The sequence below is a fragment of the Symphalangus syndactylus genome, chromosome 8 (assembly GCF_028878055.3).
Source record: "Symphalangus syndactylus isolate Jambi chromosome 8, NHGRI_mSymSyn1-v2.1_pri, whole genome shotgun sequence".
In the NCBI taxonomy this organism is placed as follows: Eukaryota; Metazoa; Chordata; class Mammalia; order Primates; family Hylobatidae; genus Symphalangus; species Symphalangus syndactylus.
In genome coordinates this window covers 34,486,532-34,508,734 of record NC_072430.2, presented here as the reverse complement: position 1 = coordinate 34,508,734, position 22,203 = coordinate 34,486,532, and the positions used below count along the sequence as shown (strand labels likewise).

The following is a 22,203-nucleotide window of genomic DNA, read 5'->3' as shown; positions in this document are numbered from 1 at the left end:
GGTAGGATTATTTACAGATGGCTAATCTACAAATGGTACAATTCACAGCTTGTCCTCCAGGTAGCCAGTTAAGCTTTTACCAACACATCATTAGACTCTAAGCATCAGGAAAGGTCTCTCCTTCTTTCCTTTAGCACTTGTAGTATTTACCATGACATCAAGCAGCACAAAAAAAGCAGTATTTAGGGAGTGACCACTGTTTAGGTTATATTAAGTAACCTAAATTAAGTAACCCATATTAAGGTAGTATTTAGGGAGTAACCACTATTTAGCAGTATTTAGGGATTGGTTGCTCCCTAAATACTTCCTAAATAATGCTTTTTTTGTGCTGCTTGATGCCATGAGTTTAGCCTAGATAGATAAATAAATTTGTGGAAAGGAAAGACACTTTGTGCCTTGCACTGAGGCACCAGTTTCTTCAAGAGTTCCCAAGAGAAGATAGACCCTTTAAAGTTTTTCCAGAGGGGTTGACCCTCTTGGACTGGTCTCTGGCTGATTTCCTAAGCCATCGCCTGCTGCTTCATGCTTAGCGCTCCCCACTGACATCTGAGGGAATCGAGTTGGCAGCGCACATGCTAAATGTAGGCCAGAAGCCCACAGGGTGCATAACTATCCTGCTGGTGCTGTTTCCTCAACTCAGAACGGTTTTCACGCATTTTCATGTACTAGGTGTATTGGACAACATGCACCTTGTGCCCTAGTTGGATGGAGTTTTTTAAAGAATGTGCTATTGGATTGGTGGCTTCTCTAGTATAATTCCTTAAGGAATTTTACTAGCTACATTCACATTTTAATCCTACCCTTAGAGTTCTATCCTAAGTGACATCTGGCATCTTTTTCTTTCTCATTCTGCTAGCTATAATAATTCCAATGTTTAACAGCGGGTCTATTAGTATATTTCCCAGGCTAGTAACTGATTTGTCTTCTCTTTATTCCATGCTCTTCTAGAGTGGATTGTTTTGGAGTTCAAGGAAACAGATTATGTCCCAATGCCAGCACTTTTTCAAGATGTGACTTGGAGGAAATAATTAAATCCTGCTGTCTGTGAAATGGGTGTCAAGATTTCTTTCCAATAGGCCTCTTGAGGAAATTGTGCAAATAAGTGAGACCATGTGAGATGTTTTATACTTCATGAACAATATAATGCATACATGGAAATACAAGAATGCCATTTCAAGATTTATGCAAAGTTCTTTTTTCCCTCGTAGTTTCTTCTCTACTTGGATATTCCAATGCATCTTGCTGCCTCTCTTGACCACTCCTATGTTAAGCCATTTGCTGCTCTTACGCGAGTTGAGATTCCTGTTCTGCCACTTAGTGTTGCTTTCAACATTGATCCTTTCAAATCTATTGACCTTGTTTCAGTATTGTACTGAAATTATCATAACTGGCCAGGCGCAGTGGCTCATGCCTGTAATCCCAGCACTTTGGGAGGCTGAGGTGGGTGGATCACCTGAGGTCAGGAGTTCGAGACCAGCCTAGCCAACATGGTGAAACCTTGTCTCTACTAATAGTACAAAACTTAGCCAAGTGTGGTGATGCACGCCTGTAAGTAATTCCAGCTACTGGGGAGGCTGAGGAAGGAGAATTGCTTGAACCCAGGAGGCAGAGGTTGCAGTGAGCTGAGATCAGGCCATTGCACTCCAGCCTGGGTGACAAGAGCGAAACTCCATCTCAAAAAGAAAAAAAAAAAGAAATTATCATAACTAAGTCTTGAAATGGTCTCCTCAGAATAAGACATGGGGTTTCTAACAACTCTTTCTCTATCACCCTGCTCTAACCACCGACCCAATGAGATCTTTTGTAAGTCTCAAACAAACTAAGCTGATATGTGATCTGTATTTCCCTCCTGCATTGGCTTCTGATACCATCTGCTTCACTGCTTCAGCAACTGAAACCTGGAATGGACTCTTTGACTTCTTGCCAGCGACATTCAATAGGAAGAAAAAAATAACAAGAGACTGTAGAGCAAACTGGAATGAACAGCACCTGGGGATAGTGTTGATGTGATTGCACAACCTTTCTTTGTTGACTAGTTTAAATGGAAATTTCAAGCTGCTCTTCTGAGTAAATGTTTGTGTTGTTGTTTTCCAGTCTTAACATGGCCTGTTTGGTTTCTTTTGACTCTCACTACTTTGTATATGACTTCTGTACCCCTTATTTTCCGAGCTTTTGCTAAACATAGATAAATGAATGATTTTTAACAACCAGGGACTGCAGCAGTTGAGTTTAATTTCACCTGTATTTGGTTATAAGGATTCAATCCACTAGCCTTCTAACCCCACCCATGTCAGTCTTCTTCCTACTTTTCAGTTAGATGGTCAAGCCATGAAGTGACTGCTTTCTTTTGGCCTCCTTGTTTAAGAATTTTACTTTCCTCATTTGCATAATTTATTAGGATGACAGTATTAGTCTGTTCCTGCATTGCTATGAAGAGATACCTGAGACTAGGTAATTTATAAAGAAAAGAGGTTTAATTGACTCACATTCTTCATGGCTGAGGAGGCCTCAGGAAACTTACAATCATGGAGGAGGGCACCTCTTCACAGGGCAGTAGTAGAGAGAATGAGTTCCAGCAGGGGAAATGCCAGAGCTTAGGAAACCATCAGATCCCCTGAGACTCACTCATTATCACAAGAATAGCTTGGGGGAACCTGCCCCCATGATTCAATTACCTCCCGACAACTCCCTCCCACAACACGTGGAGATTATGGAGATTACAATTCAAGATGAGATTTTGGTGGGTAAACAGCCAAACCATATCAATGACCAATCATCCAGATCGGTCAGGTACTTTCTTGGATTTATTACTAGAAGCCCAACATTCTGGAAAAACCCCAGTCCTGGACAAGCCTAGATGGTTGATCACCCTACTTCAGATTCATCAACTGAGGAATATGAAATGAATGTTACATCATACTTTGCTGCATTCGGTCTTCCAATTGAACTTAATCTTATGTTTCCTACCAGATAGATAAACAATAGCCCGTCAATCACATTTAGCCTTAGACCTGTTTTAGTACAGCCTATGACCTAAGAAGTTTTTTTACATTATTAATGAGTTGATTTTAAATAAAATGAATATAAAACAGAGACCATGTGGCCTGTGAAGTGAAACATTCACTCTCTGGTCCTTTACAAAAAATTTTGCTAATCCATGGAGTAAACACTTCTTCCTTTGTAATGCACCAGGTTTTGGGATTCTTAACTGAAGTCTATTTTGCTAATGAGATGCAGGGAGAAAATAGTGATTGTTAAGATTATTGAAAGCAGGTTTTAGGAATGACTGTCACACCAGTCCTTTAATTGTTAATATGTTGTTTATTATTCTGAAGGAAAAGGCAAGCAGTCTATTTGGAGCAGAATTGTCACAGAATTTTGTTAACTTGCTTTTAATTAAAGTTAATAATAACCAAATCATAGCATCTGCACATATGTGGCTAACAGTTTTTCAATACACATTGTGAGTGATCTCCCAATATCTATATGCTATAGATGATTAGTCTGAACCCATAAACCTTTCATAGTGAAGAGAAAACATATGTTCTAAATTTGCCCAATCAGACTGAAAGAAAGGCTTGACATTCTGTGGATATTAACAAAGATGTATGTGCACCTGGAGCATGCACCTGGCGATTGCACTTGTGCTTAAGTTTAAAAATTTGACACATCAAGGAAGTTTCTACCTGTCTCTACATTGTCTGTGAAATAGGCTTTTCTTTTCTTTTTTTTTTTTTTTAGCTCAGACCATAGAGAGAAATAAAATCATAGAAATTGAAGCCTGTTAAGTTGACTTTCTGTTGCAACTGTGGCCACATGAGAAGTTTGCTTTGTATTCTTAACATCAGAATAATTCTTATTGAATCAGATCTTTTTGTTATCTCTTTCTTATATTACTCAAGAGTAACTCTTTCATAATTATAACACAAAACTGCCCAGTGTACCTTTACCTTTTCCCTTGTTACTGTAATAAAGGTATTTGTACCCTGTTAAAACAATTAGAAGTTATTCATCTATGATATCTATTTCATTTTGTATTCTTTCCAATGTAATATTTTAAAAATCATATACAAATCCCTAAAGTTCCCAAATGCTTTTTTCTGGGACTAGGGACAAACTTTCAATTCTAATGAGAAAGGTTTTAAACAGTAGAATTGTAAAGGTTGTTTTTGTTATTGCTCTTTGAAATTTGAAGTATAGATAGCCTATCTCCATTCTTTTTACAGTATCCTTTGCTGATGCTCCCATGTGGCTTTGTGTCTAACAATGATCCATAACCAGGATGCCCACAGGTAAGAAGGCTCTTTCTTTCTACTTCGCTATATTTTCTAGCTAAAACATTTTTCAAAATTGCTAATGGCATAAGAACCTAGTCTAATACTGAGGCTGTTAACTAGTGATCAGTTGATTCCTAGTGAGTTCATAAACAGGCTTTTAGAAATATCTTGAAAATGTATGCAATGAATATGTTCATTTTGGGGGAGGAGAGTACAAGCTTTGATAACATTCTCAGAGGGAGCCTTGATGAATAAAGGTACAAAACGGTTTTAAACGACTCATTCTACAGATGGATAAACTGAGGCATCAATGACTCTAGGACTGATCATTATCACCTAACTAATAAAAAGTAGAAGGACAAAATGAAAGATATCTGACTTCTAGTCTGGGGTTCTTGTTCTCATCACTGGAACACGTATGTGGCGAGGGTTCTGTGGGGGGTGGGTGAGTGAAATATTTCTCAGATACATACTTCTCTCAATTCAATGTGAGTCTCAGTGTAGGGTAGGCTTTCCAGAAATGAGAATGATTTTTACATATGGCTTGGGAAACCAGTCTTGTTCTTCCATATGTCCAAGCCTGGTATATGATAGAATTGTGCTCATTGTTATAATAAATACATTAACAGATGATGTCATAGCTTTAAATATTTAAATTGAAACCTACAAAATTCAAAACGTACCTTAAAAATTAGCTATTATTTAAGTTGCCATCTGTAGATAAGTTGAAACCTGTGCCAGTCTAATTAGGAACCAGGAATATGGTAATTGCTTTTGGCATATGAATGTGGAGAAATTCCCCAGAGTAAAATAATGCTAAATTGTGCATTTCTGAGTCTTTTTTTTTTTTCAAATTGACAGTGTTAATATTCTAATAATATATTACTTGGCATTCTGTTTGAGGCTTTAAAGACAGTTTTTATTTTCGTTATTTAACAGAAGAATATAATCTATCAATCAATCCATCATCTATCTCTCTTAAGTGTCGAGCAAGGTTTGTTAACTTGGGCTCTCTCAGCATTTTGGAAAAGAAAATTCTTTGTTGTGGGACTGTTCTAGACAATGTAGCAGTATCCCTGGCCAATACCCACTAGATGCTAGAACCCTCCTACCCATAACTAAAACCTAAAATGGCTGTAGACATTGCTTCCAGATGAGGAAACAGGTATAGTTGCATTTATTCTATAAATGGTGACTTCCTCAATACAATAAAGCATATGATTAATGCTTCTAGGAAACTAGCTTCCCAAAGTTAACAGAAAAAATATGGTAGGGCTCATGCTTAGTTTGCAAGACCCACTGGTGATATCATATTGTTTCCAGAAATAACATTGTATTCTTCTTTGATATATTTGTGCAACATGTTTTTTATTTGCACGAACAATTATTACAGTTTACTGATTTACTAACTTGTTTTACTGTAAGTGTTCAAGTTTTGCATGGTTTATATTTTTCCATTTATTTGTTTTCACAATTAAAATTCCTTTCACATAATAACGTGTGTGTGTGTATGTATACATTAGCAGAATAATGATGATTATGAGATATTTCACAATTGCACAGGGTAAGTCTTCGTTGAAGTAGCAGCTGTTTGTGGTTGGATGGATGCTCTCAGCTGTCAGAATGACTGTCTCTTTGGGAGCATGTAGATGTTTACCTGGGTGCGGCCCCTGGCCTTTGCAAAGTTTCCTCTCTCTATGCTGGGAGTTGCTAGAAAACAAGGAGGTAGAAAGGACCATCATAATAGCAAAGACTTGGAACCAACCCAAATATCCAACAAAGATAGACTGCATTAAGAAAATGTGGCACATATACACCATGGAATACTATGCAGCCATAAAAAATGATGAGTTCATGTCCTTTGTAGGGACATGGATGAAACTGGAAACCATCATTCTCAGCAAACTATCGCAAGGACAAAAAACCAAACACCGCATGTTCTCACTCATAGGTGGGAATTGAACAATGAGAACTCATGGACACAGGAAGGGGAACATCACGCTCCGGGGACTGTTGTGGGGTGGGGGGAGTGGGGAGGGACAGCATTAGGAGATATACTTAAGATATACCTAATGCTAAATGACGAGTTAATGGGTGCAGCACACCAACATGGCACATGGATACATATGTAACAAACCTGTGCATTGTGCACATGTACCCTAAAACCTAAAGTATAATAATAATAAAATAAAAAAGGAGTACGTAAGTATTTTGTCACACTGCTAGGCAATCTTGCAAAAAAGCCTCCATTTCCATCACCTATTTTCTTATAAAATTACATTTCTATTTAGCCTTTCAGATACTCCACTTTCAGGTACATTTTCAGGAATGTGTTTTGTAAGAAAGTGGAGAGCTGCTTTTATTTTCTTTATATTTATGATAAAAAATATTCAGCAGATGCAGATAGTTTTACTTGTATATATATATATATATATATACATATTTTCTTTTTCTCACTATCCCTTTTTGTTCTGGCCAGGCCATGGAGATGTCCCAAATTATCTTCTAGACTCAGCCTTGATATTATGATCCTTAATCTGATAGTGACCTCTCAAGTAGCAATTCTCAGTTGTTTGGTTATGAAAAAGCCCCCTCTTTGGAAACTAGTATCATCTTTCTTTGTGTCACCTTGTTGGAGAAGCAATGGAATCTAATTATCCTTTACAATGATTTGTGAAGTAGCAAATGGGTTTGACATCTGTTCAGCAATTCTGAAGACAGCCCATTTTTATTTTTCCCCCTATGGAGCTAAAGTCGTCATAGATTGTTCCCTTTGGCCTTCCTGTGGTTCTTTGATATAGCCTTGTGATAGTCTAAGCAAAGTTGATTTAAAAAACTAAAAGGAGGACTAGAGATGAGAATAGGAATTACTTTTTATCATAATGCAAGAAGAGCAGTGTTTGGCCCTAAGCATTTCAATGAGAGATCAGGATAATTAAGCAATCAGTGTTGTTATAGCAATATTTGTTATTAATTAAACTATATTTTTGAGGCCCTATTATGTGCCATATATTTTTCTAGGCATTGAAGATGAGGTTATAAATCATGCATGCAATTTCCTTGCTTGCACAGAGCAGCTAGACAATAAAGAATGAAACCAAAATATTAGGTTAGTGCAAAAGTAATTGTGGAGTTTGGTCATGGATTGGCCGAACTCCTCTCCAGCCACCCCCAGCTGAACTCCTCTTGGCCTTCAGTTGCTTCTTCTTTTTTAGCCTTGCTGTCAACAGTTGGCTTAAGTGTTAACCGGGTTAGTGTCCCCTCTGCCTTTCTGCAAGAACAGAGGGCCAGTGTGACAGCTTTCTGTATCCTGAGCTCTTGCCCAGCGTCCCAGAAGAACTGGGTCACACACAGACTTGAAGGATGAATGTGGGGGTTTGATTGAATAGTGGAGGTGCATCTCAGCGGGATGGATGGGAAGCCGGAAGGGGGATGGAATGGAAAGGTGATTTTTCCCCTGGAGTTTGGTCATGCAGTTGCTGAACTCCTCTCCAGCCATCCCCAGCTGAACTCCTCTTGGCCTTCAGTTGCTTCTTCTCTTCTTCCATTCTCTGCTGCACTGTTCTGCAATTTCTCTGCTTGTCTCTATGTCTCTCCTCCTCTTTTTGTCTGCTTCTGGATCCTGAGGTTTGGGGTTTATAGGGTACGGAATAGGGAGTGTGACAGGCCAAAAGAGAACTTTTTGGGCACAAAAACAGGAATTCCTGTCCTCATTTAGGATCGTGGGTCTCCAGGCTTGAGGGTGGGGGCTTCGCCAGGGAACCACCCTCTTCTACCCCGTATTTCCTTGTCTCATGTCCACATCAATAGGTGTGTAGGCTGTAGCCCTCAAGATGGGTGAAGAAAGATATCACACCTTTCTCTCTATATACCTATTTAGATAAAGCCTACTACATTGAAGAAATAATTGATTAATTGATTTATTCACAGTGGCTCCTATTAAGTTGTGCTTAGGAGTAGCTGCCTAGGTGTTGCCTTTATAATTAGAGCAGCTGCTTTATTTGGCTATAAATTCTGTTTTCAAAGAAAAGTTTGTGTGAAGCTTGCATAGCATTTGCATTTGTCTTTCATTCAATTGTAGCAATCACTTAGCCAACCAAGTATGCATCTCAGGAATCTTTGGCAGCGCAAGCTAAGGAGAGCAATGTCAGGCTATTTAATGTTCATTGTGTTAGGCTTTTGGGTTTTCATCAAAGCTGAAACATTAAAGTTGGGAAATTTATCCCCAGTCTAAATGATCATTATTTGCATTTCTTTTCAGTCTATTTTTGTCCCTTTAAGTAGACCCAGCATAAACTGGCCAGTTGTGGTTTTCTTTTATATGCAGATTAATACTTTAACAAAAGTTTACTGTTACAAAGCCTGTAACATGAATTTTCCACCAAAATATTCTACTAATTAAGCACTTTCTAAGCAATTAGAAAAAAAATGGAATAGGCAAATTTAAGAGAGAAAGTAATTAGGAAGATATAAAAAGAAATGCTAGACATTCTTTTAATAGTGCCTGATCTGTGAGCTTTCAACTTGTATAAGCAAACTACTGCTGTCGTTTTCTGTGACTCACACAGAAGGCCCTAGCTGTCCTTCAGTGGAGCCTTTGGTATTACCACCAAGAGACATAGAGAGCTACTAAAGTGATATTGCCTGCCCAAGGAAGCCAATGACTTTGAGCCTGGGTACCAATACTTACTATGTTGCTTCCTCTGCCAGGAGCTACAACCATCATTTCCATACTAGGTACCAACCATCACCAAATTCTCCTAAGACTTGTTAGGAGCTTTGGCCTCATTAACCAATCCTTCTCATTTCATAGCAAGTAGTCCCTACTGCTCCAGACCTCATTGATACAGTGCTATTATTTTTCTTAATATAATGCATCACTTCATAACTCCTCTAAAGCTCCATTGTAAACAGAAACCATAGAATTTCAAATATTCTATTTACCTTGCCAGGGGGAATGCCATGTATCCTGATTTTTTATTCAGAAACTCTGTTTATTCCGTTTCTAGAATCCTGTCAACATGGATGAGGAGAGAAATATATTCATATTCTGTAGTGGAAAGGTTTTAGCTTTTCTTGTTAGTGCTAACAACAAGAGATAAGGGTTTATGAGAGTTGTTTCTGACATCCCCTGTTGGAACCTGGGATATATTTTGCTACAGAAATCATAATGAAATTGTTTTTGTTTACATAGGATTATAGAGGCTCATATAAACTCTTTGTGGTAAGCTAATGTCCCTTATACAATTATTTCTATGGGTAAATGCTTCAAATTTCAAGCAATAACTTATCTGACACCTTTTGGAATTTAGCCTAATTATTGACTGTAAACTGCTTATAAGAATTCTGCAGTCCTTATGTTGATGACACACATACCTGTATCATGTATGTACGCTAAACTTAAACAGTTTGGAAGTTGAAAGAACATATTCTTTAGTTAAATATTACTCCAAACTAGTTTTGTAACCATAACAGAGATACATATGTGAATAAGGATTTTAGCTGTTCCCTCAGAGAGTTCATTTTGCAGGAAAGAAATGCGTATTAATACACAATAATAAAATAATAGAAGGAAAGTACATCAGTGAAGATAAATACAGTTTGTTATGCGAGGGATTATACTGAAAGAGGGATTCATTCTTCCAGGTGGAGTTGAAGAAAGCTCAGTTAAGGAGGAGTCAGTTAAGTCAGGTATTCAAATATTAGTGGGAGTCTACCAGAAGGAAGACTGGGACAGGATATCTGGGCACAAGCAGACTACAGATGGGTCTTCTGTTTGAAGTTCTTAGCACAATTCTATTTCTGCTATTCATCACCCATATTTTAACTCTTCATTTAGTACAAGCTCTTCTTTTCTCTTTAATCACTTGTTAGACTGTCCTAGTTCCTCTGTGTGTTCCAAATTGCCAAAGACATCATCACACTGCTTCCACAAATGTTTGCTGTCCCTGACTTACCATCTTCTGGAGATAATGTGAACATGAAAGAAGCTGGAATTTTGATCTGCTTCTCCTCACTGTGCGATATCAAGTCTTTCCAGGAATATGCTGAGATAGAAGCAGGAAAGGCTATTCTCACTGAACCTTTGTTCTATACACTACAAATTGTTCTCACACATCAGCATGCACCGTGCTTTCTCTGCCCCAAGATTTTGCATACCTGCTGCCTTCTGCCTTGAGTATTTTCCACTACTACTTAGCCTAATATGTCTTCTTACTATTAAGGATGGAATTTTGATGTTATTTTCTTTGGGTAACTTCTCCTGAATTTCCAGACCATCCAGACCATTAAATATCAGGTGTCTCTGCTTTATGCATCCATAAAGCTTCGTATTTCTCCTATCAAATAACTCTGTATTAAAATTGCTTGTTTAACTGTCTCTATCCACCACTGGACTGCAAACTTCATGCAAGTAGATATCATGTTCATCCTATTTATTATTAAATACCTGATTTCTACCTTATGCCCCTATAAAATGCCTATATAAAATAGATGCTTTTAAAATATTTGTTGAATAAATAAAGGAACATTTGGTAAAGTAATACAAACAGTAATATCATTGATTTATTCACCTTTATTATGTTCAGGTACTTTAAATGTACCATCTCATTTTAATTTGACTTTTAATTTAGTCATTTGTAAGAGTTGTTATTATCTATATTTTTAGATGTAGAAAATGGGACTTGGAGAGAAAGCTTGCCAGAGATTTCACTGTTTATAATGGGGCCACTTTGGAGGTTCTCTAAAAGTTTTATTTATTTTTCCCCAAAATGCTTTTCTTTATAAATCATTTAGCTTAAAATCATTGCATAGCTGTGCTCTCTGTAGGAACTCTTTGTAAAATTCATCTTTTTTAAGAAATAGGAAAGCACATTTGCCAAGAGTCAATAAACAGACACCTCGAGTGGTTCAAACTTGAAAGGTATATATCAGAGCTTTGAGAAACATTTAACCTTGACATGCTCCAATCTTAAATGACAAGTCCGGTGTTGGTTACTTGCTGAGATAAGAGAGATTTCCAGTCTATAATATGCAGGTCACTGGCTTTAAGTTGGGTCCATTATAATTTATTGTAGTCCTGACAGTTCTAGGTGATATAAAAAAAAGAAAGATTGGCTTTATTAGGTGATTTCCCTGTCTTTGGTAGGGCTACTTTAATAGATAACAATGGTTAACAACTTGATGACATTTCCCCGATTTTATTTTAGCATTTGGAGGGTGATGAATTCTAGGACTCACTAATACTGGAATGAGCTCATAGCCCAGAATAGTGAGTCTGGGAGCTGCAAAAAGTCCATTTTTTTCTAAACTTCAGCCCTGTGGCTTTAGCTCTGTGCCTTTCCAAGTACAACCTGACATTTGTGTCTGATTGGTTGAAAGCTCCTAGCAGCAATTAGGAATATACATAGATACTTATCCAAATGTTCCAACTTAAAATATATTCCACCAGAAACAGAAAGCCCAGGTAGTTTGCCTTGTTTGGAAAGAAGACTTTTGATACTTGCTCATATTCAGAACCAGCCTTTTATCTAAGCAGACTGGTGACTTTTAGTGTCACTTGAAAGCATCCTGTCCCCCCAAAACTTGTCTGGTTTATTCCCAAATCCCAGAAATTCAACATGGAAAAATTCTTCATGATTAGTGATTAGGTTGTAAATAACCCTAGACAAGTAGTGCCTTAGCTTACATGCGTGTTTGAATGTACATAATTGTAATACATCTGTCCCTGTAATCTGTGATAGGATCAGAGTGAAAGAACATTAGGACCCTGGCTGTCTGATAGAATAAAAGAGGAAAGCTGTTGCACCAAAGACAAAACTGCTAGTATACACTTTTTCTAAGAGCTACCCCCGTTCATGCTCATCTCTCTCTCACTTTTCTTCTTCCCTTTGTTCTTTGATCATCGCATCACCTCTCCTCAAACTGTCTTTTACAGTGAATAGGGTTTTGGAGCAGGGCTTCAAAGTTGGGCTTGTTCTTCACTCAAAAGTGGTGGTGTGATGGGCAGCATTCTAAGAATGACCCCCAGTGATGCTTCTATTTGAATGTAGGTGAAACCTGCAAATAGGATGATATACCATTCCCGTGATTATATTACCTTATATGATAAAAGGGTAATTATCTGGGTGAGACGAATCTAATCACAGGAGCCCATTAGAAGCAGCGAGTTTTCCCCAGTTTGTGATAAAATGTGAAGGAAGAGATTCAAAGTACAAGAGGAATCTAATATACCCTTGCTGGATTTGAAGATGGAGAGGGTCACATGCCAAAAAAATGCTGGTGTCCTCTTGAAGCAGACAGTGGCTCAGGAGTGACTACCAGCAAGAAAATGGGATCCTCATTCCCATAACTACAAGAAACTGGATTCTGCCAATAACTTGAACTTGTAAGAAGATTCTTTCCAAAATCCTTCAGATATGATTTGAGTCTAGTCAACCCTTTGGTTTCAGGCTGTGAAGCCCTAAGCAGGGAATTCTGTTGAGCCCACCTGGACTCATGACCTACAGAACAGTGAGACAACAAATGGAATGTTGTTTTATGCTGCCAAATTTGTGACAATTTGTTATATTAATACACATAGCAATCTAATTTCCCTTACACATAGAAATGTTTGCCACTTCATATTGCAATGCACAGAACCAGGTCTTTAGCTGTTGAAAGACCTTACATATTCTATAATTTTCTTGTTGATGAAGTTTTGCAATTTGATTGTGTTATATTTAGTTTTGATTACAAATAGCTTTTCTTTTTTCACTTATTCAGAAAACTGTTTTTTTTAAATAAAACAATTATTTTCTGCAAAGAGCATGTCTGTATTTGTTTGTACTAATAGACATGGTGGGCATTGAAAAATGTGCTGATATTGAAATCATTATTAAATATCAGTGATATGGTTGGCTGTTTTTCCAACCCAGATCTCATCTTGAATTGTAGTTCCCAGAATCCCCATGTACTGTGGGTAGGAGGGACCCAGTGGGAGGTAATTGAATCATGGAGGCAGTTACCCCCACGTTGCTGTTCTCATGATAATGAATGAGTTCTCATGAGATCTGATGGTTTTATAAGAGGCTTTTCCCCCTTTTGCTTGTCATTTCTTTTTGTTGCCACCATGTGAACAGACCATGTGAAGACTTGTTTGCTTCCCTTTCTGCCATGATTGTAAGTTTCCTGAAGCCTCCCCAGCCATGCGGAACTGTGAGTCAATTAAATGTCTTTCCTTTACAGATTACCCAGTCTCAGGTATGTCTTTATTAGCATCGTGATAGCAGGCTAATACAATCAGCATAATCATCATTACATCCTTTGTTACCAGGCTTCATCAGCTGTGCAATAGCTATATGATCCTAGAGATGGAAGGACCTTAAAGATGCAGGACTCAGGGTTTCTCAGTCTGGGTGAAAAGGAGAACAACCCTTAAAATGGAACATCTATACCTTGGGAAGAATTAGATGAGAGGATATGTTTGCATTTTAAGTAACATTTTATAATTCATGTCCTCTTTGGATAAACACTAAACAATCAAAACTCTTTATTTTCTAGATATGAAAACCAATCCAGGAAGGCTAAGCAACCTGCACAATGTTATACTGTAACAATAGGGGTAGAACAGATTTTAAGAGTAAGGGTGTCTTTCAAATTATGCTTTCAGATTACTGCTCTTTCCCAAGTATCTCAGATATTCTAGAGTCAGTGTGTTACACTGTGAATTCCCAGGCAATGGTGATTCCCTAGAATTGAATACATCTAAGGGTTGCTTATAAAAGCCATTAGTGTCTGCATCACTCCTTTTATCTTCCCAAAGTAAAGGAGTTCGAGATTATTTAGAATAGATGCTTCTATGCCTTTGGAAGCAGAGAAATCACTTCCTGCTTCCCACCTCCTAAAAGTAATAAAAGATTTCTAACATTTTAAGGCATATTTGTCTTTGAATGAAAAACACATTTAAAGAACACAAGATAAGGAAATTATGATGTTATGTTTCTAGTAATAGAAAAAAATGTGTTAATGGAAAAACTGTACAACCAGGGTTATTGAAATATCTGGCTAGTAATCAAAGTATAATCAGATGTTTCCTTGCATCTTTCCAGTCCTAGGAATGAAAACCAAGAATATGTTACATAAGTAGATTTTGAACCTTAGTGTACATAATCATGACATGGAAGGATTGTTAAGTTACAGCTTGCTGGGCTGCACAACTATAATTTCTGATTCAGTGGGCTTGGGGCAAGGCCAGAAATTTATAGTTCTAACAATTTCCCAAGAGATGCTGCTGTTGCTGTTCTGGGAACCACACTTTGAGAACTACTTGGGTATTGAAACTGCTCCAGATATTTCACGATGACTAGCATGACTCTAGTGGGATTTAGGGCCTTCCAGGGCACGATGAGAAGTAAGGTTGTAAATACAGACATCCCTGGGGAAACGGCAGTGGCTTATTCATTTTCCAGACATTTGCTGGAGACTTTATGTGACCAAGCTCTATGTCGGACATCATAGTTATAAAATAACAAGTCATTATCTCAATCAGAGAGAAAGGAACACAAACAACAAAATATAATGTGAAATTATATTATGATTTACATATATAATATATAAATAGAATATTTATAGCTAGAAGTGAGCACATCATGGTTTACAAAGACAAAGTTGGAGCTACCCAAAATATCAAGGGAGGAATGGCCCATGAGTTGATTATTAACTTTCAGTAAAGTAGCTAATGCTTAGAGAAATTTGTGTTTAGATGCTATACTAAGTACAATTCATTGTCTTATTTAATTTAACCCTGATATAGTTTGGCTCTGTGTCCCCACCCAAATCTCATCTCAAATTGTAATTCCCAAGTGTTAAGGGAGGGTGTGTAATCCCCACGTGTCCAGAGAGGGAGTTGAAGATGTCATGAAGGCGGTTCCCCAATGCCGTTCTCATGGTAGTGAGTTCTCACAAGATCTGATGGTCTTATAAGTGTTTGGAAGTTCCTCCTTTGTGCTTCTCTGCCACCCATGTGAAGAAGGTCCTTGTTTCCCCTTCACCTTCTGCTGTGATTGTAAGTTTCCTGAGGCCTCCCAAACAACATGGAACTGTGAGTCAGTTAAACCTCTTTCCTTTATAAATTACCCAGTCTTGGGTATTTCTTTATAGCAGTGTGAAATGGACTAATACAGGCATTCACATACATACACACACAGAGAGACATCTTTAGAGTTAAATATCATTAGCCTTTGATTGTTGTACTAGATTTAACCCCCACTTACTACTCAAAGACATGGCAAGCCTCTTTAGTCTATGTTCTATTATCAGTTTTTCTCTATCTATTGATTAGATTACTTCCATCAGCAGAACTACATGCTATTATTCTTCCCATCTTGGAAGAGAAATCTCTTTTTGAGCAAACTTTATTCTCTAGTAACTGACTCAAGTCTCTATTTTGCTCTGTAACAACTACTGAATCTATCTTGTTTGCCAATTCTTCTTTTGAACTTCTGCTAAAGATTGGAGGCCTCCCACTCTACCTAAATTGTTCTTATCAGTCATCAATAATTTCTATTGTACTACATTCAATGGTTAGCTTAAAGTCACTAACGTTTGTCATAGTAAGTCAATTCTGAAGATTCTGTCATCTACTGAATGCTGACTAACTTGAAACACTTTCCTCGTTCACTTGGCTCAGAGGCCATCAGGATATGATTTTAATCCTACCTCATTGACTACTTCCTCTAGATCTTTTTTCTAATTCATCTTTTTATTATAACTTTTTAAACTATAACTCTACTTTATTAATATATAACTTTTATACACAAAAATAATTAAGTATGTAACTGAATAAATTTCAACAAATGTATATTCTATATAATCTTCACCCAGTAGAGATATATTATTTCCTTCACCCTGGTTATTTCCCATATGCTACTGAAATAACAACTATACTGATTTCTGTAACTATACATAGTTTTGCCTGTTTTTCACCTTCATATAAATATGATGTATATTTTTTATATCTGATTTCTTTTGCTCAACATAATGTATTTACAATCTATCTACATTAGTGCATGTAACAGGAGTAATTTTTTTTCTTACTGTTTAATATTTCATTGAATGTTATATGTTCTTTATACACTGGCTTTTGAGTTGTTTTCTGCTTTTGACTCCGATGACTGCAGCAGCTGTTAAGTATTCTTGTGGAAGTTTTTATATGGACATTTGTTTTCATTTCTCTTAGATAAATATCTAGGGGTAGATTTTCTGGGCTATTGGATAGTTGTATGTTTAACTTCATAAAAAGTTGCCAGTTTTTCAAAATGGTTGTACCACATTAACTCCAACAAGCAAATTTGAAAGGTATTATTCCTTGTTATGAAGTCTGTTCTATCGGATATTAATATAGTCATACAAACTTTCTTTTATTTACTATCAAGCTCTTTATGTCCTCACATTTAAAATTTGTTTCTTATAAACAGCATTTTATTTTTATCCCTTTATTTTTATCTAGTCTGGTATTGTCTTTTAATTGGAAGACTTAGTCAACTTACACTTAGGGTTATTTGTGATTTAGTTGGCTTTTTAAGGTGACTGTTTCACTGTGTGTTTAAGTATCCCATCTGTTTCTTTATTTCTCCTTTTCTGTATATGTTTGAATGGAGTACTGTTTAGTATTTATCTAATCTATTGCTTTTTTAGCTATGTATTGTTGTATTATTTTTATATTTGTGCTTGCTCTAAAAAATATAATATGCATTCTTAACTCACCATGGCCTACTTTGAATCAATTCAATGAAATTTGCCCAATTAAAAGGAGTCTTACCATAGTATAATGACATTATAACCCTAGTTTTGCCCTTTTTTCTATTGTTGTCATATATTTGATTTTTACCTAAGTTACAATTTCTTGTTTCTAAATGTTGGAGGGGCATTAGATAAATCATTGCATCTTTTCACTTTTTGATCTATACTTATTCTCTTAATAGTCACTTGCAATCTCACAGCTTTAAACGTACTGATGATCCTCCAAATCATATCTGCAGTCCTGACCTCTCCTATGAACTCTAGACTCATGTATTGGAACTACTGTTTGATGTATTAATTAGATGCCTAATAGGAATCCAAATATCTCCTCCTAAAAGTGCTCTTCTTGCAATATTCTTTATCTCATTTAATTGTCTTTCATTATTGTCATTTCTTGGAACCAAAGTTGATGTCCTCAACTCTTCTTTTCTCTCATATCCAAATCTACTCCTTTAATAAGTCTGGCCATTTTGGCTTTCCATATGTAGCCACAATTTGAATGACCATTTTCTCTCACCTTAATTACTACACTCCTGGTCTAAGTCACCATCACCACACTCCTGATTGTTGCATGGTCCTCATAAGTGGTCATCCTTCTTCCCCCCTTAAGTTCCTTCAGTTTAGCAGTCGTCAAGATCCTTTTAGATGTAGGTTGGATCAAAGCCTTTCAATACAATCTCACCTCACTCAAAGTAAAATTCAAGTCCTCATGGTGATCTATAAGGCTCTACATAAACTGACTCCCTTGACCTTCTATTCCTTTCCTGCCTTACTCATTCTGCTCCTAAAACACTCATTTTTTCCTTCAGAGCTCGCAGACTTGTTCATGTTCAAGCCAGAAATGTTCACTCCAAGATATTAGATGTGTCACTCAACCCCTCATCTCTTTCAGATCTTTATTCAAATGTATAAGTGAAAATTTTATTTTGAAGTGCTTATCACTATCTGACCTATTTTTTTTTGTATTTTTTGTATTGCTAATTGTTCATATCTTCCACTAAAATGAAAACTTCATGAGGGCAGGGCTATTTATGTTTTGCTCACTGCTGTATAAGCACAATAAATATTTTATATTCATTAAAAAGACAAGAGTGAATCATCAATTTAAATATGGGAAAACTGAGGCTTATGAAGGTTAAGTAACTTTCTGATGGTCATAAAATCAGTAAGTGGTAAAATGGAGATGAATCGGGTAACTAAATGAAGGTTAGGGCTAATGAGGGCATTTGCGGTAGTGGAAACAATGCTGATAAAATTGGTCAATGGGTTGTATATTAGAGATTAGAAACAACTTGATGTTGATAAAGGATAGAGATAGACAGAGCACCTTCTAAGGAGCTTGGATTACTATATGACAGAGGGGCTTAAAGAGTGGGGCAAAATGGTCCTGATTGCACTTGAAGAAAAGAAAATGGTTTATGTTCTGCATATACTGATTTAGATGCAAGCTTTAGGAATCTAGCATTTTTTTTTTCATCAGAGTGAAGAATGTGTGAAGATGATATACATAGATGTTTAGATATCTACTATGCAATTGCCTCTGTTCTTCAAAGATAGCCATATAAACAAGTTACTATCACCTTGATTATAGGAAACTCAGACTTTCCAAAATGTTCTCATTCTTACCATGTCTGCATGCCAATACACATTTCAACTTTCCTCAGACAATAAAGCCTACGCTACCGTCATATTGCTCAACCCAAAGTGTCTCAGGCTGTGCCCAGCTCCAACACCATGAGTCTCCCTCACTCTTGTCACTGTCATTGCTGCTAAGGTTGAATCTCAGGTGGGCTGTTTTTCATAAGAGCCAGATGCATATAGCAGTGTTGGGGGTGAGGTCTTTTCACATCCATCCTGTGGGTTTTGTAGAATCCCCTTGCAAAATTGCTTCAGTATTGATCCAGGTATGAGATTGGCGAAAGATTAGAGGCTCCATCAAATCTGCTTAGTTGTGCTTTACCACTATTTTGGGTATAGAATCTGGAGTTCTTGACTCTCCTCAACCTAGAGCCAACAAGATAACTCCTTTATTTTTTTTTATTTTTTTTTTTATTTCCATCTTAGAGACTTAAAGGTACTAGCACTGCCTCCTCTCTCTCTCAAATCTCCACTTACTTTATAGTCATCCTCTATTTTATCAACTCCCCCCCAAACTATCTAGAATCTTCAACTTCCATTCCTATCTTGGAACACCTTGACCCAAGTTTTCCAACTGAGCCTATTCACCCAAAGTTCAATGATCTAGATACATAGAAAACATTGAAACATAATTTTAGTATTTTTTAACCTGGCTATTTAGCATCATCCAGATACTCAAATATTTCTATTCCCAACTCCCATACCCCAGTTCTGATCTTTGGATGCCATCTACAAATTTATTAATTGAGAAAGCATTGATTACATAGTAGGTATTCTGCTTGACCTTTTTAAACCTTGCCCTTCCCCTTCCCCTTCCTCTTCTTCTTCTTCCTCCTCCTCTTCTTCTTCTTCTTCCTCTTCCTCTTCTTCTTCCTCTTCCTCTTCCTCTTCTTCCTCTTCCTCTTCCTCCTCTTCCTCTTCTTCTCTTCCTCTTCTTCCTCTCCTTCTTCCTCTTCTTCTTCTCCTTCTTCCTCTTCTTCCTCTTCTTCTTCTCCTTCTCCTTCTCCTTCTTCTTCTCCTTCTTCTTTTCCTTCTTCTTCTCTTTTCTCTTTTCTTCGAGATGGAGGTCTCACTATGTTGCCCAGGCTGGATTTGAACTTCCAGGCTCAAGCAATTCTCTGCTCTCACATGGCTGAGACTATAGGTGCACCACTACACCAAGCTTGTTCTTTTTAATGAGATTGTTTCCTTTTACCAATGAATGTTTAAATATTGCTTTACAACTTACAAAGAGATTTCACATTCATAACTAGTTTATTCTTTAACAAACAAGTAAAGTAGATAAGGCATGATTATCTGATTATTCCCATTTTACAGATAAAGAAACTCAATCTCAAGGTTGGTAAAGGGACTCTGTCAAATGTCAGTAACCTGGGAAGCACAGGAGCTGAAACATGAACTTCATTTTTCAAACCTGGGAAGAACGTACATTTTCTCATGTTGCTGTGTGTCAACCTAGGGACGTGGAAAGGAAATATTCAATAGAAGTTCTCAGTAAAACTAAAAGTATTGTGTGATAGGGTTAAATCTGATTTCTTGCAGGAGAGAGACAACTGCATCCATAAGAATTGTATCCAAGGGCTGGCAGACAGCTCAACACATCTCATTGCTCCCTTTATTATCAATAGACTGAATTTGTGGTTTGGATGGGATTTTTATGACAATGTATACTCCATCCTATATGTATAATGTTTTGGGCAAGTCATTTGCTTGTGCTTTGGGATTCAGCACTGCACATTGCAGGTTACACACCTAAATTCCCTATAGCAATTCCAGAGAAAAGTTTAACATGATGAAGACCCGTATTAATCTCCAGCAAGTTCATCCCCAGATATAATGTCAGTGGACTGGAGCTTCATCAGGGGATATTTCCTGTTGCTACCTCACAAGGGAACCATTTGTTTTCCAAGCAAGAGAAATGACTCTTTTGACAATATTTTATTATGATGTTATCTCAAATAAGGTAATTTGATTTGATGAATGCAAATCCAGAAGATTGGCAGTTAGTATGTTTTCTCCCTTTTAAAAGTATTTGAATTTTTCAAGGAAATTCAATTTAGGTGAATAATGTCAGCTACTCAATTCCTTTTGTAGGAACAGTATCATTGCAACTTGCTCGTTGTCCTGAATCCCAGGAAATAGTCTTATCTCTCATTTATAGAAGACTTCTAAAACCTGAGTGTATTTATATAAAACCCTTCCCACCATCAATAAATTCATAACATAAAATGAGTAAAACTGAACATATAGTAAAATTTAGAGTAAAAAATAAAGTATCAATATGTTCAGCTGTAGGTTTCATGGTAGCTTTAATAGCTAATATTAATATTATGATGAAAGAAACTTTTCCTATATATTCCCACATCTTGGGTTTAAGATACCACAATGAAAGGTCTTAGCTTGGGAACTGGGATGGGGAATTGCTAATGATATAAAAATATTTCTTGTTGTATCTCTGCTCTTTTCCCAAAAGATAAACACATTAAACATCTTGGCAAAGTATTCAATGTATTTGTTAAAATGAATTCTCCATCTTTTCAATGACTACAAAGTAAATTTATATTAATAACTTTAAAATAATAATTTACCATTTGATGGATAGAAGGGGACTTTGATCATTATGCTTCTTCAAGACGTTACATGATTTGTCCAAAGTCACAAGTTTTAGAGACCGAAGTAAGATTTGGATTAAAGTGTTCAGTGTCATGTCACCTTGAAACCACTGAGGTAGAAAGTCTGCTCTTTTAAAAATAATAAATAACATGAAATTCCCACATCATTTCTACAAATTCTTATAGTGGAACAAATGAGCTGTGTCTTCTGAATTATTAGTTGGTCTTCGAATTTAAAGTTATTTAAGATTGTCTTCTGGCATCAACAAGAAACAGAGTCTTCACTTCTGGACGTATTACTAATCCTAAACTATTGTGTAACCTTTATATTTTAAGGTACATGATATTTGAGAGAACAAAGAGTTTATTTCATGGTTCCCATTTTTATCTTTCCACTCAATACCTGAAACTAAGTTTTGTTTTATTATTTAATTTTATTTTTTCTTTGGATAAGTTCAATATTATTTTTCACTGATAATAAATATTAACAAAATTCAGTGTCATTTATTTTACTTTCTTAAATAAATCCAAACCCTAAAAAAATAAATTTCAACAACGAAGTTACTTGCTAGAAGTGGAAATTCAGTGTAGTCAGCCGTTCTTTGGAGAGTGATCTGGAAGAAGAAAAAGGATGGGCATTATGAATCAGAGTTAAAAGCATTAGTGAAGAAAGATGTCCCATTTCCCCCCTCATACTAATGGCATAAATGTGTTTGTGATTGTGGTGACAGTCATTTCTCATGAGGCTAATAGCTGCAATGTGTGTCCAAAATGATTCACTGCCATTCCTACTCATGTGCCAAATTATTCCTTTTAAGTGTCAGTCTTAGATATTTCATTCCTCTAAATGTATAAATTTAGTCAATTCTGTTTGGTACAAAATTAGGGGAAGTAAA

General features: G+C 36.6%; 1 long non-coding RNA gene across 1 annotated transcript in view; it reads left to right on the top strand.

The window, feature by feature from the left end:
* LOC134737442 (uncharacterized) overlaps window positions 1-22,203 on the top strand; it is a 402,399-nt gene that overhangs the window by 344,921 nt on the left and 35,275 nt on the right. The window contains exon 4 of the long non-coding RNA XR_010122342.1: window positions 4,227-4,292. This is a non-coding gene — a long non-coding RNA (uncharacterized lncRNA). The remainder of the gene's footprint in view (window positions 1-4,226; window positions 4,293-22,203) is intronic.